At 40.2% G+C, this 23793-nt stretch overlaps 1 long non-coding RNA gene across 1 annotated transcript; it reads right to left on the bottom strand.

Moving 5' to 3' along the window:
* Positions 1-1294: 1294 nt before the first annotated feature.
* Positions 1295-19246, bottom strand: LOC135361931 (uncharacterized). The gene is made up of 3 exons (XR_010406129.1): positions 19134-19246; positions 18949-19022; positions 1295-5263 (listed from the first exon to the last, which is right to left on the bottom strand). It is a non-coding gene; the product is annotated as an uncharacterized LOC135361931 (long non-coding RNA).
* Positions 19247-23793: the final 4547 nt, after the last annotated feature.

The following is a 23793-nucleotide window of genomic DNA, read 5'->3' as shown; positions in this document are numbered from 1 at the left end:
CCTCTCCCCTTGTTAGTCATCCAGAAGATTCTTATCATCTTTTTAAAGCTCAGTTGATATGCCATCTCTTCTAAGAAATCTTCCCTGGTCCCCTGACCTGGCTTCTACGTTCCTCAGAGGCTCTCACAGTCTATTATTCTGTGTCTGGGGACACGCCTTGTTCATCTCTGGGTCCTCAGGGCAGAGCGGAGGCCTGACACATAGTAGGTGGTCAGTTGATTTTGCTCGACTGAACTTAGAACTAGTTGGATGGTTACACTGGTAATGATGAATGACTTCATGTTGGCCTGGAGAGGGAAATCTCTAGAGGCATGCTATAGGGCCCTGTGTATATTGATGACATTCTGATAAAATCAGTGGGTGACAAATAGCTGAGGGAGTAGGTTACACCTAAGACAAGAGAATTAGCATCCCAACAGTCATGGGCAAGTAGATACACTGGAGCCATGTTGGTCCCCAAGGAGTTTAAGGGGAAAGTCAGGACTAAAACCTCACGACCTACTGCAGTCTTGACAATGGAGAGCTGAAACTTAGCTCCTTGTGTTGTCCACCATTATAATAGTACTTACTACGTGCCAGGCTCTGTATCAGCTTCTGTACCACCATCACCTCCTAACCCAGTAAAAGAAAAAGTCTAAGGGGGGTGATTTGCTTGAGCTGGGACAAGAAACCGTTCTTCAGAGCAGGAGGAAGGGGGATCCTAGCTGGGATCAGAAGGCCCAGTGAGAACTGTGGCTTTGGTTTCACCAGGTACCAGGCAGGCGTGACAATACAGCAGTTTGAGGGCTGTCGGAGAAAGAGGCAGGTCCACCTTCAGGAGCCTCAGGGCATAGAGCCAGTCATAGAGAACGCGGGTCTTTGTCCCCACCCTACCAACCAGGAACTTACTTCTCGAAAGAACCCAGGAGCTATCCTTACTGCTTCATCACAACCCTCACCTTTCTGAACAATGATATCCACACTCCTTAGCATGGCATGAAAGGCCTTCATGACCAGGCTAGTTCTCAATGCATTTCTCTATCACCCACATTAATTAATTAACTTTTTTTTTTAAAAAGATTTTATTTATTTATCTGAGAGAGAGAGAATGAGAGAGAGCACATGAGAGGGGGGAGGGTCAGAGGGAGAAGAAAACTCCCCACCGAGCAGGGAGCCCGATGCGGGACTCGATCCAGGGACTCCAGGATCATGACCTGAGCCGAAGGCAGTCGCTTAACCAACTGAGCCACCCAGGCGCCCCGAATTAACTATTAATCATCCACATTAATGAACATTTCTCTATCATCCACATTATTTAATCAATTAGTAATACCGTTTATTCCATAAATATTTATTGAGTATCTACTAAATATTACTATGCACTGTTCTTCTTGGCACTGGGGATACAATAGTGAACAAAACAAAGTCCCTGCTTTGTGGAGCTTACAGTCTACTGGGAAAAGACAAACACTAATCACAATAAATAAATAGAACATATATCAGGTGGTGATCAGTGTTTGGTACAAAAACATGAGACGTCAAGTAGGATAAGGGGTTAGAAAACACTGGTGAATGGGACTAATTTGGTTAGGGAATGCTTCTCTAGAGAGGTGACATTTCAGCATACTAGAAGTGGGGGGGAAACTCATGAGATTATCTGGAAAGAAGAGTGTTCCAGGCAGTGAGAACAGCAGGCACAAAAGCTCTGAAGGGGGAGGGTTACCTGACATGTTTGAAGAACAGCCAGGGGGCTAGGGTGGCTGGAAATGAGTGAGTAATGGGAAGATTAACAGGATAGGAGGTCAGAAAGGGCATGGGAACCACACTGTGTGGACTTTTGGGCCATGGTGAGGGCTTTGACTTTTCTTCTGAGGGAGCTGGGAGCCATGGGAGAATTTTGAGCAGAGGAGAGACATGATATGATATGGATTTTAAAAGGAATTTCAAAGAATTAGTAATAGGTATGGTAACACTAGGCAAAAGAAACAAAGACGATTACTAGGAAAACAAAAAGGTATACAACAAAGGATATATGATCAGAGAGTACTATATGGTTTAGATGTGAACGATAATGAGTCACACTTATGCAAACAGTGATTACTGGTTGAACAAAAAGTGTATAAAATGTTCTTTTTAAATAAAAGATGCAACCACAAAGATGAGCAAGCAACAAGAGACTATTAGGGATGACTAGGCAGATTCGAAAGCGAAAAATACACAGCTTGTACACATGAAAAATATACTTATTGGAATAAAAAACTCAGTGGACAGATTAAACAGACAGAGCTGACAGAGCTGAAGAGAGTATCAGTAAACTGAAAGATATATCTGAAGAAATTGCCCAGAATGAAATGCAGGAAGACAAGGAAATAGAAAATATCAACAAGACATTATGAGATATGGAAGATGCAATGTGGTCTGAAATATGACTAACTGGATTCTGAGAAAGAAAATATGGAAAGGGTGGAAGAAAGACAATATTTGAAAAGATAATGGCTGAGAATTTTCTAGAAAGTATGAAAAACATGAATTAAAAAGCATGAAGCACATTTCCAAGGAAGAATAAAAAAGAAATACATGCCTAAACATGTTAGAATGAAACTGCATACCCCCCTGCAGATCTCCCTCTGAGAGAGAGAGAGAGAGAGAGAGAATTTCTTAAAAGTAGTTCAAGTATAAGAAAACAAAAATACCTACCCAAAATAGCAATTAGACCGACAGCAGACTTCTAAATACTTATAACAAATTATCTTTTAAGAATGAGGATAAAATAAAGACATTTGCATATAACAACAAAAACTGGGAGAATTTAACACCAAGAGACCTGTACTAAAAGAACATCTAAACATTGTATTTATGATAAAAGAAAATGATCCCAGAATGATGGTCTGAGATGCAAGAATGTATGCATGTAAATCCAAACAAATACTGTCTATGTAAAATAATACTAATGATGATATAGAATTTGTGAGGTTAGGAAAAAAAAGAAACTAACTAACATACTCAAGACAATAGCATGTGGCAAAGAGAGGAATGACCAGAGTTAAAGGTTCCTGTATTCTTCAAGAGGGAGGTTAAAATGCTATTTAACTTTAGACCTTATAAGTTACACATGCATGGTGAAAGTTCAAGGATAACCACAGAAAGAATAATAAAAAAAAAGAATGTGTAAATTTCAAACAGTACAGAGGAAAAAACTGAATAAGAAAGCAAATAAACAAATCTCAGAACTAAAAAACAGGCCAGAAAAGAGAAAAACGAAGCATAGAAAAGGTGGTGGTAGGAAATAGAAATAAAAAAGTACAATGGTAGAAACAAGTCCAAATATATCATAGAAAATGTAAACAGACTAAACTCGCCATTAAAAGAGATCATCAGATTAGATTTTTTTAAGGGTCCAGCTGTATGCCATTCTCAAGAGATATAATTAACGCATAAGGGCATGAAAATGTTGAACAATGAAAGGATGGAAAATTGTATACCACACAAATCCGAACAAGAAGAAAAGCTTGTGTTAAGGTAAGATAAGACAGACTTCAAAAAATGCATTATCGAGAATAGAGAGGGTCATTACATATTTACCAGGAATGTATAACAATTCTTCATTTGAATATTCCTAATAAAATATCCTCAAAATATATAAAATTTTTAAAAAGAACTGTAAGGAGAAACAGACAAATCCACCATCATAGTTGAAAATGAACACACCTCTTAAAATTACTGGCATAGCATGACCAAAATATCAGTGTAGATATAGAAAATTTGAACAATACAATTAACAAACTTGATAATAGACATATGTAGAACTCTGTGTTCAACAATTAGAGAACATACATCTTATAAAGCACATAGGAAACATTCAAAAATATTGATCATGTACTAAGCCATAAAACAAGTCTCAATTAATTTTAGAGTTGTTATTACACAGACCACATCCTCAGACCATAATGCAATTAAGATAGATTTCAATAACAAAGAGATACATTAAAAATTCCCCGCACATTTAGAAATTTATAAACACACTTCTATATCACTCACCAAAGAAGTAACCATGATGGAAATGTTGAAGTACTTGGAACTGAACAATAATGAAGTATGACATGTTTGAATGTGTAGAAAAGTAGTACTTGGAAGGAAATGTATATCTTTAAATGCACACATTATAAAACAAGAAAGGCTGAAAATTAATGAGCTCCATGTCTAACATACGAAATCAGAAAAAGAACAACAGAATAAATCCAAAAAATGTGGACGGAAGGAGATCAAAAAAGATAAGAGCGGAAATTAAAGAAATAGAAAACAAAGACACAATAGAGAGGAGCAACAGAGCCAAAAGTTGGTTCTTGGAAAAGACTAATAAAATAGACAAACCTCTGGTGAGATTGATCAAGAAAAAAAGTGAGAAGGCACAAATAACCAATATCAGCAATGAAAAAGGAGACATAGTTACAGGTTGTATACAGCAGAGGATTTTTTTAAAAAGGGAACTTTATGCCAATAAATTCAAGAATGCAGATAAAATGGACCGATTCCTAGAAATCGATAACTTACCAAATTGACTCAAGAAGCAAAAAGAAATCCCGAGTAGCCCTCTAGTTACTACAGGAATGGAAGAAGCAGTTAAAACTCTTTCTACCAAAAACAAAACAAAACAAAACAAAAAAACAAACAAAAGAACACAAACTCGGAGGCAGAACTTTGCAGCTGATAATGTGGATCACGGGTAGGTGAAAAGGTTTTGATCCCCTCAGCCCTGGAGGGTGTCCACGTAGGCCTTAAGGCAGTGGAGAACCCAGGCAGGCCCCTTCTCTCTATGGGCGGCCTCCTGTGGAGATCCTTACAGGGTGGCCCTTGGTGAAATGGGGCCTGACAAATCCCTCTACAGTCCCCGTGGGTAGTGAGCAGGAATGAGGAACATCCAGCACTCCTGTGTGGTAAGTGTGCTAAGCAGAGCCAAGGAGGAGCTCTATTGCTTGGACAGCCTCTTCAGGAGCCAGCTTCTGTGGTCTTCTGCTCACTGAGGACAAGGGGGCTGTGGAGCCGCTGGAGGAGTCTGCGTTCCAATTGCCAAGAAACACCACACACAGCCCGAGTTGTGGCTGCTTGGTGTGGGGTTGGGTGCAGGGAGGCCAAGCAGGGGCTTCTGGAGGGCGTAGCTCCAGGTGGCAGCCCCAAAACTCTGTCTTCACGAATACCAGATACTTCTATCCGTTTGCAGCTGATGAGCCCTTTTAATGGTGTCCAAGCTAGCTGCAGGGTGATGGTTCTAACAGTGATGCATGTTCTGCAAATAAGAGCTTCATCATTATTTCAAAATAATTAATATGAAAGAGTTCAGTCGGATTTGAAATCTAATCACACTGTCTCAAGAAATTCTAACAATATATTTGTCAGTAAAACAAAAAAGGCTGCTATCATTTCAATCATTAAACATTTCTGAACAAGTTAAAAATCGGTTCTAAATACTTTATCGCTTCCATTGTACAAAGAGAGATTTTTGGTGGCAGTGACTGTTAAGAATTTGAAGAAACATATCATTAAAAAGTCTCGATCAGGATTTGTGTGTAGCCACTTGAAGCATAAAACCTGATATAAAATAAACATGTTATGGGAGCAGATTTCAAGTTTCTCAAATAAATTTTTGAAAAGAATTTACTTAGAAGTTGAATATTAATTCAATGTTAAAAAAGCAAAACACCAGGGCAAGATGGTTTTACAGGAGAATTCTACCAAACAGATCGTTCCAAAGTCATATAGCATCTTCCAGAATATTTTAAAAAAGGGAACACTAACTCATTCTAGGATACCAGCAGAACTTGAGGCCAAAAGCAAATTATGATTGCATGAGAAAGGAAAATTAAAGACCAATTTTACTCATGGACACAGATACAAAAATCCTAAACAAATATTAACAAACTAAATCTAGTACCGTATAAAAAGGAAAAGATCATGACCAAGTAGTGTTTATACCAGAAATGCAAAGGTAGTCTACCATGAGGAAAATCCATACACATCATTTACCACATTATCACATTACTGAGAAAAAAAAAAAACCCATAATGATCCTAATAAACAGAAAAGGTATTTGACAAAAAAAAATTCAACACCCTTTTGTGATTTAAAAACAATAATAAAAACTTCTTAGCATAGTGACAGGTTGGCACTTGCTTTAATCTGGTAACACCTGGAGGAATCTACAGCAAATATCATTCTAAATAGGGAAAAAACTTAGTGGTGTTTCCTTTAAAATAAATACCCAACAAGACAAGGATGCCCACTACTGTCTTTTCTCTTGAACACTGTCCTGGAGGGCCTGTCCATCTCAGTAACACAAGAAGAATAAATGAAAGGCATAAAGATTGGAAAGGGAAAAACCAAGTTGTCATTATTTATAGCTGATATTGTTGTCAACATAGAAAACACAAAAGAATATACAGATAGTAATGATGTACTATACCTTGGCTAATTGAATTTAAATTAAAAAAAGAAAGAAAAAAAAAAGAATATACAGACAACCTAGAAGGAACAAGGGCTCCTTGAGAAATGGCCAATTCTAGGGATGGAGCAGGAAAATAACAATATGAGTAGATAAGGCAGTGCTAAAAAAACAAAAGATGGAGGCATTTGAAAAGGGACACAGGAGCCAACTTGAAAGAGCTCCCAGTGGCCAAAGCTGGAACAATTTGAGCAACAAGACAAATGACAAAGTATTGGATTTATAATTAAAATTATTAAATAAATACACACAAGTGCATACTGATACAAACAGGCAACTGAATAAATAAGTAAAGAGACAGGTAAATAAACAAATAAGAAGAAATTAGTAGTTTTTACAGAAGAATTCCAAATACTACATGCAAATACACCCCCTTCCAGAGGTGGAGCTTAAATCCCCTCCCTCTCCTTGAGGGTTGGCTGGATTCTTCTAAAGAACAGAAAATAAAAAGGGAAAAATAACAACTTTACCATGGAGACACTTGGCAAACACTACCTTAACCAGTGATTAAGGTCAACATCAATGATGTCATGGGGATATCACATACCTCTGATATAATGTGATGAAAAGGGCACTTCAACTCTATGGTATTCTTTCCAAAAACAACCCCAGTCTAATTATGAGGCAAACTTCAGACAAATCCAAACTGAGGGACAGTCTACAGTATGCCTCAAAACTGTTAAGGGCATGAAAAGCATGGAAAGACTAAGAAACTGTCATAGAGCAGAGGGCAATAGAGATGACAACTAAACGCAATGTGGTATTTTGAACTGGATCCTAGAACAGAAAAAAAGACATTAGTGGGAAAACTGATAAATCCATATAAAATCTGAAGTTTGCTTAATAATAATATACCAATATGGCTTTCTTAGTTTTAACAAATATATCACGGTGAGGAGTACACAGGAACACTCTGTACTATCTCTTTACTTACTTTTCCGTAACTGTAAAATTAGTCTAAAATAAAAAGTTTGCTTAAAAAAATAAAAGTTTAACAAGGTGAATGGCTGGAATATTGACACAAAAGTCAACTTCATTTCTCTACACCTGCAAATGAGATAAAACATGTTAAATGACAAGATCTCCCTTATAATAGCAGGAAAACCATAAATACCAAGGAATAAGTCTAACACAAGATATGCAAGACCCTATGCAGGAAATTAGTAAACCGTACCAAGAGACATTCAAGAATTTATTTAAAATGAAAGGGTATATCATGTTCGTAGCTAGGAAGACTCAGCATCATCAATATATCGATTCTCTTCAAACTGATCTATAGATGCATTGCAATTCCAATATTCCTGTAGGACATGACAAGACGATTCTGAAATGTGTTTGAAATAAGAAAGGGCCAGGAATATATCATATTCCTGAAGAAGAGTAAGATGGGAAGATGTTGCTGTACCAAATGTCAAGATTCTTTATGAAACCAAAGTAATTAAGGTAGTCAGGTAGTAAAGTAATTAAAGCCATGTGATACTGGCTCAGGGACAAAATACCGGCCAATAGCAGAGATCCCAGCAATGGACCAATACAGAAATGGAACTTTGGTGTATGACAGAGGTGGTGCTTCAGATCCCGAGGCTATCCGTGTGGAAAATAATGAAACTGGCTCCCTCCCTCATACCTTTATGCCACACAAAAATCAATTCCATTTGGATTAAGGACTTAAATAGGAAAAATAAAACTTTTAAACTTATATTCCAAGAAAATAAAGAATGTCTTTATGATCGTAGGTTAGGAAAAACAACACAAAAAACTGTGCTGGCTATACAGAAAAGATTGAATGGTTCGACTCACCGAAAATCAGGAATTCCTGCTCACGCAAAGACACCATAAAGGAAAAAAGAAGCCACATAATTGGCAAATGATGAGTATCCAAATAATTAAATAACTCCTACAAACCAATAAAAGTGAGAAAAATCCCAATTTTAAAAATGGGCAAAAGATATTAACAGTCATTTCACAGAAGAAGAAACATGAATGGCCAATAAACATGAAAAAAATGCTCAACCACATTAGTGGTTGGAAAATTGCTAATTAAGTCCACAATGAGATACCATTTTACACTCACTATAATGATAAAAATTAAAAAGTGGGACAATATCAAGTACTGATTAAGGTGTGGATCAATGGGATCTCATAAATTGTTGAAAGGTATGTAAATTGGCAACCTACATTTTGGCATAATACTGTCAAGCTGAATGTTTACACATCCTATTAACTAGCAATTCTATTCCTCAGAACATACCTTAGAAAGATGGGTGTATATGTGTACTAGGGGAAACGCACAAGAATATTCATAGTAGCACTGTTCCTAACAGCAAAAAGCTGGAAACAATCAACAGATAAATGGATGCATACTGTGTTTTATGGTCATGCAATGAACTATTATACAGCACTGAGAATGAACAAGCTACAGTTACATGCAAGAACCCAGGTGAATCTTTGAAACATAATAATGAGTGAAAAAAAGTAAGTCACAGAAGACCACATACAGTATGAGGCTATTTTTCACAAAGCTCAAGACCAAGCCAAATAAATAATGTATTGGTTAAACATTTCCACAAATATGCAAAAAATGTATCAAAAAGAGCAAGAGAATGTTAAACATAAGACTTAAGAGAATGGTAATTTCTGGCAGGGGGGATGGCGGGTAATAGGATAGAAAAGGACATAGGGATAGATGTTATCATTAATGTTGCTCTTGGGTGGAGTTGTGACTTCTTCAGTTTTCATTACATTAATTCTTGATAACTCATGTATATAATTTTTTATTGCATATCTAATATATTTTGTATGAACAAACAGAGAATAGAAGAGTAGGAGAAAGTGAGGAATGACAGCTCTTTTGGAGAGTTTTGCTGTTAGGGGAATAAAGAAAGTCACAGTTACATGGGGATGTGTGATAAATCGGGTTTTAAATGTTCTTTAAAGATGGGAGCCATAGGAGATAAATGGGATGACAGAATAAGGGCTTTGGTGAACTGGCTTTCCCTTTAAAACAATGAAAATATGGGCAAACCAACTACAATCAACCATTTCAAAACTTGCAATTAACCAAAGACACAGAATGAAGTGAAAATCATCTGTCTAAGAGAAACTACTGAATCTTGGTGAGACAATGGGTTCTGTGACATTTTAACTTGTAGCTAACTCCCATCCTCTTTCCCTCTCTAGCTCAGTAGTATAGTAGGCAAAGGCTGACGAAATTGCAGACAACAGAGAGGCCTGACTGCTTTGGCCAGGAATTTAAAAGGAAATCCTAGAGAATGAGACAACCATAGGAAACTCTGAAAAGCCCTGATATATTCCCAGGTATCTAAAGGGCTGCGCACATAGTCAAGGCTATGCACATGCACAAAAAAGAGGTGGAAAAGGAGAGGCCCCAAGTCACTCACTTCTGGCTGACCGTAAGCAGAATGTGAAAGCTAAGCCTGCCTTGTAAACTGGCTAAAGTTTGAAGACACGCCTTCTCACACCGATCCCCTTGGCGAAGGGTGGAAGACATATGGACAAGGCATTTAAGGAAATCCAACCAATCACTGGCTGACCACCAACATATACCTACACAGGTGTGATCTCCTAGGAATCCAGGTTTAAAAATAAAAACAAGAAGTTTTTTAAAAATAAGCTAGCAGAGAACTCAGGGGCCACATAGTACAAGGAATATAGAATCCACAGAATTAGTTGAGAAAAGTCACCAAACAAATAAACAGCAATGAGAAAAACAACAACAACTACATATACACACACATACAACAACCACACATACACACAAATACCACACATACACATACATATCCCAGAAAAACAAACCTTGAGGATAGAAGAGGTTGATACCAGAGTTGTTAGAACAGAGTATCTAAAATGCCCACTTTTGGGGGCGCCTGGCTGGCTCAGTCAGAAGAGCATGCGACTCTTGATCTTGGGGTCATGAATTCAAGCCCCATGTTGGGTGTAGAGATTACATAAACAAATAAAAACTTTAAAATAATGCCCAGTTTTTGACAAAAAATTATGAGATATGCAAAGAAATAGCAAAGTATGTTACATGTACAAAAAAAAGCAGCCAAAAAACCTTGTCCCTGAGGGAGTCCATGTTTGGAACTTAATAAACAAAGACTAAATTATTACTATAAATATTTTCAAAGAAATAAAAGAAAGTATATCTATAGAATTAAGGAAAAGTTTGAGAACAATGTCTCACCAAATAAAGAATATCAATGAAGACATAGAAATCATAAAAAGCATTATTAAATCTGGAGTTAAAAAGTATAATAACTGAAATGATAAATTCACTTAGTGGGGCTCAACAACAGATTTGAGCTGGCAGAAGAGAGAAAGGGTAAAGTTGATGATAGGGCAATAGAAATTATACATTCTGAAGAGCAGAAAGAAAAAAGAACCAAGAAAAAGAAATGGAGCTTCACAAACCTATAGGACACCACCAAAAGTACCAACATATGTGTAATGGGAGTACCAAAAGGGCAAGAGGAAGAGAAGGGGCCAAAATATTGCAAAGGTGATGAAAAATATTAATCTGTACACTTAAGAAGTAAATGCAAGTAGAATAAGCTCAAAGAGATCCACACCTAGACACATCATAGTGCAACTGGTGAAAGCAAAGACAAAAAGAAAATCTTGACTGCAGCAAGAGAAAAATGACTTATCACATATATGGGACCTTCAATAAGGTTAACAGCTGACTTCTCATCAGAAACCATGGAGGCTGGAAGATAGTGTGATGGCATCTTCAAAATATTTACAGAAAAAGACTGTCAACTCAGAATTCTGTATCTAGCTAAACTGGTTCTTCAAATATGAAAGAGAAGTTAAGATAAACAAAAACGGAAAGAATTTGTTGCCAGAAGACTTATCCTACAAGAAACACTACTTTCAGGCTTAAATTAAAGGACACTAAGTGGTAACTTGAAATAGGTATTATGAAAAAAAGTATTTTTATTTGTACCTCTTATTCTCCTATCTGTTTTAAAAGACAACTGTATAAAGCAATAATAATAAAACTGTGTTCATGGGCTTATAATGTAAGAAGTAATTCGTATAATAATAACACTACAAAGAAGGAAAGGGGAACAGAGGCATACTGGAACAAAGTTACTATTGAAATTAGAATTAATTTGAAGTAGATTGTTTCCAGTGAAGATGTTAATTGGAATTCCCAGGGCAACCATTAAAAATCTAACTAAAAATATATATAGTTAACAAGGAAATTAAAAAGTTAAAGTAGAAAATATCTACTTAACACAAAAGAAGAGAGGAACTGAAAAACAAAGGAACAGAAAAGACAGATGACATACAAAAAGCATATATTAATCCTTCACAAACACTTCCAAAAATAGAGGAGGAAACACTTCCCAGCTCATTCTATGCAGCCAGTACTACCCTGATACCAAAACCAGACAAAGACATCACAAGAAAACTGTAGACCAATATACTGTTATGAATATAGATGTAAAAATCCTCAACAAAATACTAGCAAACCAAGTCCAGCAACGTATAGAAAGTATTATATAACATGACCAAGAAGGATTTATTTCAGGAATGCAAAGTTGGTTTATCATCTGAAAATTAATCAATGTAATATACTATATTAATAGAATAAAGTACAAATGCCAGATGATCATCTCAATAGGTGCAGAAAAGTATTTGACAAAATCCAACATCCATTCATGGCAAAAAGACTCAGAGAACTAGGAGTAAGAGAGAACTTCCTCAACTTGATAAAGGGTACCTATATAAAACCAACAGCTAACATCACAGTTAATGGAGACTCAATACCTTCCCCTTAAGATCAGGAACAAGACAAGAATGTCTGCTCTCATCACTTCTAGGCAACACTGTACTAGAAGATCTAGTCAGGGCAATTAGTTAAGAAAAAGAAAGAAAAGGCATCCAGATTAGAAAAAGAAAAGTAAAACTACATCTGCAGATAACATAATCTTATATATAGAAAACTCTAAGGAATCCACTAAAAACCTATTTGAGCTAGTAAGCTCAGCAATGTGACAGGATAGAAGATCAAGAAATAAAAACGTATTTCTATGCACTAGCAATGAACACTCTGGAAGTGAAATTAGGAAAATAATTCCATTTATAATAGTAGCAAAAAGAATAAAATACCTAGGAATAAATTTAACAAAAGAAGTATAAGACTCGTACACTGAAAACTACAAAACACTTCTGAAAGAATTAAAGAAGATCTAGGGGCGCCTGGGTGGCTCAGTCGTTAAGCATCTGCCTTCGGCTCAGGTCATGATCTCAGGGTCCTGGGATCGAGCCTCACGTCGGGTTCCCTGCTCCACAGGGAGCCTGCTTCTCCCTCTCCCTTTGCCTCTCCCCCTGCTTGTGCTCTCTCTTGCTATCTCTGTCACTATCTGTCTCTATCAAATAAATGAAATCTTTTAAAAGAAAAAGAATTAAAGAAGATCTAAATGGAAAGACATCTCATGTTCATGGATTGGAAGTCTTAATATTGTTAAAGGCAATACTTCCTAAATGGATATATAGATCCAATATAATCCCTATAAAAGTCCCAGCTGTTTTTCTGCAGAAATTGACAAGCTGATCCTAAAATTCATATGGAAATGCAAGGGACTTAGAATAGTCCAAACAGTCTTGCAAAAGAAAAACAAAGTTGGAGAACTCCCATTTCCTGATGTCAAAACTTACGACATAGCTATAGTAATCAAGACAGTGTGGTCTGGCATAGTGACAGACCTACAGATCAATGAGGCAGAATTGAGAATCCAGAAAATTAACCTCTACATTTAGGATTTATGGTCAGTTGACCTTTGACAAGGGTTGCCAAGACAATTCAAAGGGGTAAAAATACTCTTTTCAACAAAAGGTACTGGAACAACTAGCCATCCACAGGCAGAAGAATGAAATTTGGATGCTTGCCTCACACCATACACAAAAATGAACTCAAAATGGATCAATGGATCACCGACCTAAAGGTAAGAGCTAAAATCCATACAATTCCTAGAAGAAAAAGCAGGAAGAAAGCTTTGAGACCTTGGGTTGGGGAATGTTTTCTTGGCTATGATGCAAAATGCTCGAGTGAGAAAAAAAAATCGATAAATTGGACTTTCCTCAAATTAAAAACTTTGGTGCATCAAAGGACATCATCAAGAAAGTAAAAAGACAACCCACAGAATGGGAGAAAATATATGCAACTCACATATCTGACAAGAGACTTGTGTCCCAAACATATAAAGGACACTTACAACTCAACAATAAGACAATCTAATTTTAAAAGGGCTAAGGATTTGAATAGACATTTCTCCAAAGAAGATACACAAATAGCCAATAAACACATGAAAAGATGCTCAACATTATTAGTTATTAGGGAAATGCAAATCAAAACCACAATGAGGTACCCCTTCATACTCACTAGGATGTCTATAATAAAAAGACAGGCAGTAAAAAGTGTTGGGGAGGATATGGAGAAATTGAAACCCTCATACATTGCTGATGGGAATTTAAAATGGTACAGCCACTTCTGTGAACAGTTCCTCAAAAAGTTAAACATGGATTTTCCACAGGGCCAAGCAATTCTCACTTCCTAGGTGTCTACCAATGGGAAAAGAAAACACACATCCACGCAAAAACTTGTGCACAAATGTTCAGAGCAGTATTATTCATAATATCAAATGTGAAAACAACTGAAATGTCCATCAACTGACAAATGGATAGGATACACAAAATGCTGCATAACCATATAATGGAATATTATTTGGCAGTAAAAAGGAACGCTACATCAACAACATGGATGAACCTCAAAACCATTATGCTAAATGAAAGAAGTCAGTCATAAAGACCAATGTATTATACGATCTTGTTTATATACAATGTCTAGACTAGAGAAATCAATAGATAGAGACAGAAAGTAGAATAGTGGTTACCTATGACTGAGGGGAGGGGAGGTGTGGGGAGGGACTGCTAATGAGTATGAAGCTTCTTTTCTTGGTGGGGATAAAAATGTTCTAAAATTGATTGCAGTGATGGTTGCACAACTCTGTGAATATACAAAAAAACACTGAATAGTACCCTTTAAAAGGCTGAATTTTATGATGTTAAATATACCTCAATAAAGCTGTAACAAAAAGATGGGAACAATAACAGAATGTCTGTGTGCTAATGGGAATGATCTTGTAGAGAGGGGGAAATTGCTGAAGCAATGTCTTCAAGTAGGCAAAAGAGGATGGGGTCTAGTTCCAAAGTAGAGGGACTGGATTTCGATGACAGCAGGGCCAGTTTATCCATAATAACAGAGAAGAAGGCAGAGTATGCGGATACAGATGCTGTTTGGTGGTTAGGTGTGTGGTGATGGGAATCTATGCAGGTTTTCTTCTTCTGGTTTTTTTTTTTTTTTAAAGATTTATTTATTTATTTGAGAGAGAGAGAGCATGAGAGGGGGAGAGTCAGAGGGAGAAGCCGACTCCCCGCCGAGCAGGGAGCCCGATGCGGCACTCCATCCCAGGACTCCAGGATCACGACCCGAGCCGAAGGCAGTCGCTTAACCAACTGAGCCACCCAGGCGCCCATCTTCTGATGGTTTTGATCCTTCAGTCAAGTAGGCAGCTTGAGCATAGGATGGAAGGAGTGGTATCAGGAGATTTGAGGAGAGAGAAGATACAAAACAGTTCAGCTAGGAACGTAGGAGAGTGAATGGCCTAGGGAAGTGCAGTGGGGTGGGCAGAGTTGAATTTAACCAGGGCTAGGGTTTTGCCCTATAAACATGCTCAAGTGTAGAGGGCCAAGGAAGTGAGGATGTATGCAAAGGAATGATTATCATGATGGACCATGGAATCTAAGATGATTAAAGGAAGGACATGGGAACACGGAGGAAGTAAAGGGTAGTGAAAACGTTCAGTCTTGGTGGTGTTGAGGGATTGTTGGGAGTTGGGGAGCTAGAGGGAGTAGACTAGAAGGATAAGAAGCACTGGCTGGATGGCAGGATGCCTGAAACAGAGTATGGAGGTGGTGCAGTCATAGGTACTGATAAGAAGAAGGGTAAGACTGTTGGAGAGGGTGGTTGAGGTGGGGTTGTAAGGCAAGAGCATTATAGGAAAGCAGATCACAGAACTGAGAGACAAGAACATTGGAAAGATCATCTATGAGGATATTAAAATCACCAAGAAGTGGGACTGGGGTAGTGTTAAAGAGTGACAGTGAGCTAGTAGCTAAATTCTAGGAAAGAAGTATGACGGGGGCAGGTATGTGTATACGTCTATACCTGACTATAACACAGATGGGTGGGTAATGGTCTAGTCTGATGGTTTGAAATTTAAAGCAAGGTGGTTGTGGGGCGCCTAGGTGGCTCAGTCGGTTGAGCGTCTGACGCTTGATTTCAGCTCAGGTCATGATCTCAGGGTTGTGAGATCGAGCCCTGTGTTGGGCTCCACTCTGGGCATGGAGCCTGCTTAGAGTTCTCTCTCCCTCTCTCTGCCCCTCCCCAACTCCCTCTCTAAAAAAAAAAAAAACAAAAAAACCCCCCAAAAACAAGGTGGTTGATATGTACATAATCTTAAAGTATCTCCCCACAAATCACTTACTAATTACAAAGGAAAAAAGAGTAACTATACTGGAGAAACCTGGCAGACACCACCTTAAACAAATAGTCAAAGTGAACAAAACCAGTATTGGACCAACTGACATCATGTGCCTTCTGATGTAAAGCACTGAAGACACATCTCTTCTGTGGTCTTCTTGCCAAAATTACATAATGTAACTATAATCACAAGGAAACATCAGACAAACCCAAATTCTATAAAATAGCTGGCCAGGACTCTTCAAAAGTATCAAAGTCATGAAAGACTAAAGAACTGTCCCAGATTGGAAGAGTCTAAGGAGATATGACCACTAAATGCAATATGGGATCCTGAATTAGATCCCAGAAGAGAAAATTTATATTAGTGGAAAAACTGATAAAATCTGAATAAGTTCTGTACTTTCATTAATAGTATTTTACCAATGTTAACTCCCTAATTTTGATAATTGAACTGTAGTTGCATAATTTATTAATACTTAAGGAATCTGAGTGAAGGATATATGAGAATTCTTTGTACTATTTCTAGAGGGTTTTAAATCTGAAATTATTTTAAAATAAAACTTTTTTTAATTCTAAAAAAAAAAGGTGGTTTGAGGAGGAGAGAGAGAAAGTGTCTGGGAAGGTCAATTAGAGTGAGGACACCTACCTTCATGTCTTGGCCTCCTGGCAAGAAGGGTTTGAGGGGGCTCCTGGGGAGCAGCGTGCTCAGGAGAAAGCCAATTTCTATTCAAGCAGTGGTTCTCAGCAGGGGGGTAGACAGTCAAGGGATGTTTTGGGGCATTTTTGATTATCACAATAATTGGAGATCACTAGTGACATTTAGTGGCCATGGACCAGAGGTGATCAGCATCCTGCAGTGCACAAGACAGCTCCACACAGCAAAGAATTGTACTGCATTCCATACAACTTTAGAACATCCCACCAGACAACAATGTAAGTGAAAAACCCGTTCGTTTCATTCACTCATTTCTTCATTCATTCATTCAACAAACATTTATTGAAAGAGCCTATTCTATCCTAAGCACTGTTTTAGGTAATAGGGATACATCAAGGTACAAAAAAGACAAAAATCTCTGCCCTTCTGGAGCTTACAATCCAGCAGGAGAGTCAAACAATAACAAACACAATAAAGGTGTAGATTATATACCATAGAAGAGGGTGAGGAGCACTATGGAAAAAATTGGGGTATATGCTAGGGGAGAGCTGCGATTTTAAACAGGATGGTCAGGGTAGGCCTCACTGAGAAAGTGACATCTGGGTAGAGGCCTGAAGGAAGTGAGGACATGAGCCTTGTATATATTGGGGGGAAACTCCTTCCAGGTCCAGGGGATGGCCCAATTCAAACCCCTGAGGTGGGAGTGTGCCTAATATGTTCAAGTAGCGTAAAGGAGGGCAGTGTGGGTAGAATAGAGGGAACAAGTGGGGAGAATGGTAGGAGAGAAGGTCAGAGAGGTTAAGAGGGCCAGATCATGGATTTTAGTATGTACTGACTTCCCAGAAATTCAAATTAACCATATAAATTGAGGGAGGATTGCACTTGGTTTTGTTTAAAACTTTATGAAGAATTATTCATGACTCGGAAAATCACATCACCCTACCCGTGGTTTCTGAGTCAGCAATCAACACACATGTAAGTGTCACATTCCCAGATACAAGGATCATTACGTGCAAGACCATTCATTATGTCTTCTAGTGAAATTATATCCCAGCCTTTACATATTGAAATACATATTGTTTTATTAGAAATTACTCTTCCTTTACTTCTCCCTTATATTACAATTAGGACATTACATTACATTGGTTTGGGAGGAATTATGTGTGGGGACAGATTCTATTATCTATACACTTCATTTCAGGATAGTGAAAGGGACGTTTCAAAATAGAAATTATAAAAATGGAGCGTTGGGTCCAAGAGGTATGAGAACCACTAAGGCATGGCAAGAAAACGAAGGAACTATTCAAAAGCCAAGGTGAGAATGGAGATTTTGCTGGTGACTGACAGTGAGTTCCAGAAGGCCTGGTTAAAGGATTTCAGGATGGGGACAGAAAAGAGGGCTGTGTGGAGATGTAACTAGGAGAATCCTGGTCTTCTTGCAGTAACCAGCATAATAAAGGATAAAGGGCCTGGTTCACTGTTTCATCTAAGTTGCCCCCCACCCTGGAGGTCTCTGCCTGTTTAACACAGTAGGGTGGGGAACAAATAGGGTTCTTTCCTCAGCCAAAGCCAGGCTCCATTTTGTTTGTTTGTTTGTTTGTTTTTGTTTTTTACCCACAGAACAGTCCAGAGCCCCACGCTAAGCTCACAGATGCTCTCAGGCCAGACTCATTGCTATAAACAATGCACGTCTAACCTGCTTAGAGAGATGGGAAAGAGACAGAAAGATGAAAAAAGTAACAGAAAAAGAAGCATTCAGAAAGAAGAATCAATGGGGGTAGGGTCAGAGACAGGCAGGGAGAAAACAAAGCCAAAGACCAAGAGAGATCATGTATTTTTTTTTCAGTCACGACAGTCATCATTTATTGAAAATTTTCTAGGGGCCAGGCACTGGGCAAAGTGATATACATGTATTGTCTCAGATGGAGATTATTAGACTCCCATTTGACAGATGAAGAAACTGAGGCATAGGTGATGTAGATGGCTCAAGGTCTCATGGCTAGTTTTAAGTGGTAGCGTCAGGGTTCAGCCTTCTGGGTCTGGGCTGTCTAGTATGTCTCAGAGAAGGAGACAGGCAGAAATATCGAGACACACAGAAAGATGGAGAAGGAGAGGGAGAAGAGCGGCAGAGAGATGGAGATTTACAGGCACGTAGACGATCACGTGAGCTGCAGACCTGCACAGAACCGTTTCCCAAAACACAAGGGTGGGCATGGGTGATGGGCTCCGCAGGGTACTCACCTGGTTGTTGCCTGCGGCTGCAGGGGCACTCGCCCTCCCTTTGCTACCCGCACGATCCTCCGCAACCCGCTGACCTAGGGTTAAGAGGCCGCCCAGGTAAAAGCTCGCCCAGGCCCCACCCCTCATGCGCTCCAGCCCGGCCTCTTTCCCTCACACCCCCCACCCCCGTCTTTACAGCGTCTCACCAGACACCTCCTGCCCTCCGCGCCGCCGCTGCCGAGCGCGAGCAGATTCGAGGGGGGCCGGCGGCTGGACGTAGTGAACGCACTGGACGCGTCCCTCCAGCCGGCTGGAGAGCTAGCGGGTTAGCAGGCCTCCGCAGCTACTGACCGCTCTTGGGCTCCCATTGGAGGAGTGCCCTCCTGCCTTTCCTGGGATTGGCTGGAGATGGAAACACTTTAGTTTTACCCCCCCACCCCCCAGGCCGGGATCCAGGCCGAAGAAAACTCCGCCCCCCTGGGGGTCTTTGATTGGTTTATGAGCCAAGCCCACCCTTCCATAAGATTGGCCAGGAGAGGAGGACTTGTCGTTGACATTTACCAGGCCGTTTGACAGGCCTTCGGTAATTAGTTGGCAACACGCAGACGCGAAGCCCAAAGTAGGCTGGGCGGGAGTCACTGAACAATCGTAAATGCCCGGCTTTCTTGACGTCTTACTCTCCGTAAGCCACCTTGCGTAAGCCCACGCTCTAAGAGACATGACTCTACCTCCCACCTGCAGGGATTTCTGAGCCAGGTTTCTTTCGCTCAAAATGAGCGTAGTTCCTAATTTCACCCATGGAGGATGAGGTGGTTATGGGAGTGTAGCCAGTCACCCACCAGCCCCTGCCGCTAAGACATTGGTCAAGTGACAACCTCGCTAGGAGCCTTAGTTTAACCATCTGTGAAATGGGAAGATAATTTTTAAAAATCCTTCCTAACAATGCCTTTGTGAGGATTGAGAGTACACAAACTAATTGCCTGGAGCATATATAGTCTAGGTCTCCCCTTTTAATTTCTTGCCTTTCTCATTGTTTCAGACTGAGGAAACTATGGCCCAGAGAAGCAAACTGATTGGCTTGAGGTCACACAGCAATAAGACCCTGAATAAAACCCAAGTTCTGTCCTCCAAAGGAAAGCTATTTAAGAAGGAAGGAGAGACGGGAAGGACATTTCTATTATCAGGGGTTCTTAATTGGGTCGATGGACCTCCAGTCTGGTCTGGGGACAGGGTTTGGAGGGGCCCCTGCATTTGGATGGGAAAAAGTATACATCTTTAATTGAAATTTAGCATTTTTTCAGTAAAGAATGTAACAGAGTAGTAGTATCTGTGGTTCTGTCACCAATAGAAATCACAGAGATTTTCGTATCACATTATAGATGTTGTAGATCTGTTGAAATATCATGTAATCTCATCTCTATTTTAATATGATAGTCATTAGACCCTCCACTAGATCTTATGATTTAAGGGATTAGTGAGGAACACATATACTACCATAGCACATATCTGCTTTTTCCATATTTTAATAACTATATTTCAATATAATCAGTTTCTTTTGTAACTCTAGGTACTTTATTTTATATATTTAAAAAATATTGTTTTCTGAGGAAGGGTCCATAGGCTTCACCAGATCACCAAACAGGTTTATGGCACAAATTGTCAAACTCTGGGAAGGAAGACAGACCTGGTTTATCATGTTTCTTTATTGTATCCTTATCACCCAGTTTAGTATAAGACACACATTGGTGTTCAATAAATTTTCCTGAATGAATAGGATTCCTCCTCAACCAAGGAAGCCAGTGCTGGCACTCTTGGTCACCTGAGAAGGAGGGATATTCCTGAATCTGGTTTTGTCCCTGACAATCTGCTTTTGTTCACAGAAGTGTGTGGAACTTTGAAAGTTTGGTCCCAGGAGAACCTGGTCCCTGAGAACCTCATCCCCATGTGCAGGGCCCTCTGCTGCAGAGGAGTGGGGTAAGCTGTGAAGGATGCAAAGACAAGTAGCTTCAGCATGGGAACAGACCCTGGGGCACAGCAGGCCCTTGATTCCTCATCCTCCACCTGGTTCTCCTTCTGGTTTCTGTTTAGGGCCCCAGCAAAGGGGGGGGGGGGGCTGTCTTCTTTGGTCTTCAGCAAAGACTATATTTTGTACTTGGTTGTGACCTTAAAGACCTTCAAGAACAGCCCTCGGTTTTGGAGGCCCAGACTGGGCAGGACCTGAAACCACACCACACACTGAGGAGTGAAGACACAGGAAAAAGATGTCACTCTAGGCAAAGAACACCTTCTCCTCCCATGCCTCAATCCAAAACATGAGCACCCTAGCCAAATATATTAGAATCCCAAAATTGGCTCCTAACAGTGTCCCTGAAGCCAGATGCCTTCTCTGACAAGGTGAGTGAAAAGGAGCCTCAAATGCCAGGATGAGGGGTTGGGGATTTGATTAGGGGAGCAGAGAAGAATCAGGGAAGACATGATGAGGGCCAGGCTTCAGAGGTCTGCTTCAAGGCTCATCTCCATCTTGGGATCCTAGGCAGGTTGCTTCTCCAGGGCTGATCCCCCAGGAAGATTAACCTAAGTTTGCAGATGGGAAAACTCAGGCCCTCTAGCGAGGGTGATGGAATCACATTGTGAGGCAGAGCACACTGAAGGAAGGATACCCAAGCTGTCTTTCTTTCAGACTGGCTGGGATCCTTTCGCTAGGCTGACCTCTTCCCCTGGCCCACTCCAGGCCCTTTGCCCCTGCTGTTTTCCCCTCTACTTCACCCGCTGGTCATTGGGACTAGCTCCTGATTGTGCATGTAGGTATCTCTTCCCTCCCCACAAGATGCCTTTGACTCAGGATCCTGAACTCTCAGCTCTGGCCAGGCTAGAGTCTCCTCTACCCACCTCTGACAGTGCAGTCCCAGGTCAGAACCAGAGGAATCAAAGCCTTCATGCTCCCCCCCCCGAAAACATTTATCAGAATCATGGAGTAGGTCAAAGATCTGGTGTTCCAACTATTTCAGAGTTGGCCCAGGGAGGGAAGGGGCCTTGCCAAAGGTCCCACAAGAACCTGGCAGTCATCCTCGACTCCTCTCAGTCCCCTCTTTTCCCATATCTAAAGCCCATTGATTCCAGCATGTAAAAAGCTCTCACAGAACAGACAGGTTTCTTGTGCAGGAGAATTCCAATTAATTTATGTAGATACTTCCCCCTCAAGGAGATGGAGCTGAACTCCCCACTCCCTAAGCATGGGCTACACTTAGTGGCTTCCTTCCAAAGAGTATGGTATGGAAAGGGGGCTGGGGCAGGGAGGCGGAGTAACTTTACTGTGGAGAAGCCTGACATACACTACTACCTCAGCCAGGTGAGCAGAGTTAACATCAACCGTGATAAGACATATTGATAGTATGTACCCTTGATATGATGAGGATGGCATTTTCCTTCTGTGATCTTCCTTCCTCAAACCCATAACCCTAATCTAATCATGAGAAAGCACATCAGACAAATCCCAATTGAGGGACATTCTACAAAATACCTGACCATTATTGCTCAAATGTTGATGACTCTAGGTTATCAAAAACCAGGAAAGTCTGAGAAACAGTCAGTCACAGCCAAGAGGAGCCTGTGAGGACATGACAACTAAATGTAATATGCTATTCTGGATGGCATCCTGTAACAGAAAAATTACCTTAAAAACTAAGGCAATCTGAATAAAGTATGGACTTTAGTTAATAGTATTGATATTGGTTCATTAATTGTGACAAATGTACCATGCTAATGCAAGATGTTAACAATGGAGGAAATTCGCTGTGGGGTATATGGGTACTCTCTGTATTATCTTCGCAATAATTCTATAAATCTTAAACTTTTAAAATAAAAAATGTACTTTAAAAACCTCCCATATCCGCCCATTACACCATTCTCACCTGAGGATAGCGTCAATTGCCTCACTGCTCTCCCTCCCTCCAATCCATTCTCCTGGCATCCAGCAGAGGGCATTCTCCGAAACGGAAATCTGACTGTATCTGACGCTTTCCATTAAAACATGGGCGTTGGATGGAAAATTCTGGAGGTATATTGCAGAAGACCAACCTGTATATTTGTATAAGTTATCATTATGAGCCACAAAGAATCTGGAGGTATTTCTGATGTCCGCCGAAATAAAGTTAATCTATCCAAAATCTAAAACAAGTAAGCCTTTCCAAGCTCTGCCTTTCAGACACCCAACTCCCGACCCCTCCCCCACCCCATCACACAGCTACCTAGTAATTTCCCTCTGCTTTCCCCTTCTCTCTATGCACTCTTTGGCTCGAGCCATCTTTTCTTGCCTTCTCTTCTAGGCCCAGTTCCAGGAATCCTGCACCCTCTAAAACGGGAGAGCATTCCTGCATTATTAGGATGTAATGTCTTGACAGATTATCATTTTTTAAAAACTACATGCAAATGAGAAAAATGGATTCCAATGGCTCCCCGTGCCCAGCTCACACTAGGCCTTAGGAAAGGTTTGACGCACGATAAATAAAAAGATGAATCACTGAACAAATGGATATTCTAGGGCGCAGGGCGTTTCTGTGCGCCTGCGCAAGAGGGGATGGCGTGGGAAGCTGTTTGCTACCTGCCGGGGTCCATTGCTGCCGCTGGTAGGGGGTGGGGCTTTCTCAGCCTCGCCCTGCCATTGGCCAGGATGGTCCGCATTGGTCTGACGCAACACCTCTGCGGCCTGCAGAGCTCTCCCCGAGAAAGCCAAACATCCCCACCCCCCACACACACCACCATCTTGCAGACCAATGCATAGAGGAGACAGCGATTTGAGGGTCTGTGGAAGAGAGAGTGGCTCCTGGGGATGGCTCGCCAAGCGGGACAAAAGACTAGAAGCAGCAC

The sequence above is a fragment of the Mirounga angustirostris genome, unplaced genomic scaffold, assembly GCF_029215605.1.
Source record: "Mirounga angustirostris isolate CCGP_5_RB_7025 unplaced genomic scaffold, mMirAng1.0.hap1 SCAF_11, whole genome shotgun sequence".
NCBI classification, from domain to species: Eukaryota; Metazoa; Chordata; class Mammalia; order Carnivora; family Phocidae; genus Mirounga; species Mirounga angustirostris.
Note: the sequence above shows the minus strand (reverse complement) of the source record. Positions and strands in the feature narration are given on the sequence as shown.